Below are 429 nucleotides of genomic sequence, written 5' to 3'. Positions count from 1 at the left end.
ATAGAATTGCTCCTTTTATTAAAAATTGTATTTGTAGGTTAGTTCTAGGTTCTAGGTTAGCACCGGCCGACAATCCAACCACGTACATATATGGAATTATTCGAAATAGATTCGATTTCAGTCGAATTATTTAACTATTTCCTAGATTTCTGTTGTATTTTCTAAGAAAAATTTTTACGGAATATATTCGATCGAAATCTATCCGAATTAATTCCATAATACATGCCCCCTGATAGGCTGAGCGTAAATGTAAGGACTGAAGTAAGAGTAAGAAATAAAATAAATTTATTTCGCTACGCCTACATCTACACCTATTACACCTACTCTTACTTCTTAAACCAAGCTTACTACGTGTATTGTAGACGGCGCCTTAGACTTCTGTCGTTCTGACTTGCGGCTTAAGCCAGCGGCACACGATGCTTTTTTTCC

The sequence above is a fragment of the Trachymyrmex cornetzi genome, unplaced genomic scaffold (genome assembly GCF_001594075.2).
Source record: "Trachymyrmex cornetzi isolate Tcor2-1 unplaced genomic scaffold, Tcor1.1 scaffold302, whole genome shotgun sequence".
Classification (NCBI taxonomy): domain Eukaryota; kingdom Metazoa; phylum Arthropoda; class Insecta; order Hymenoptera; family Formicidae; genus Trachymyrmex; species Trachymyrmex cornetzi.
Note: the sequence above shows the minus strand (reverse complement) of the source record.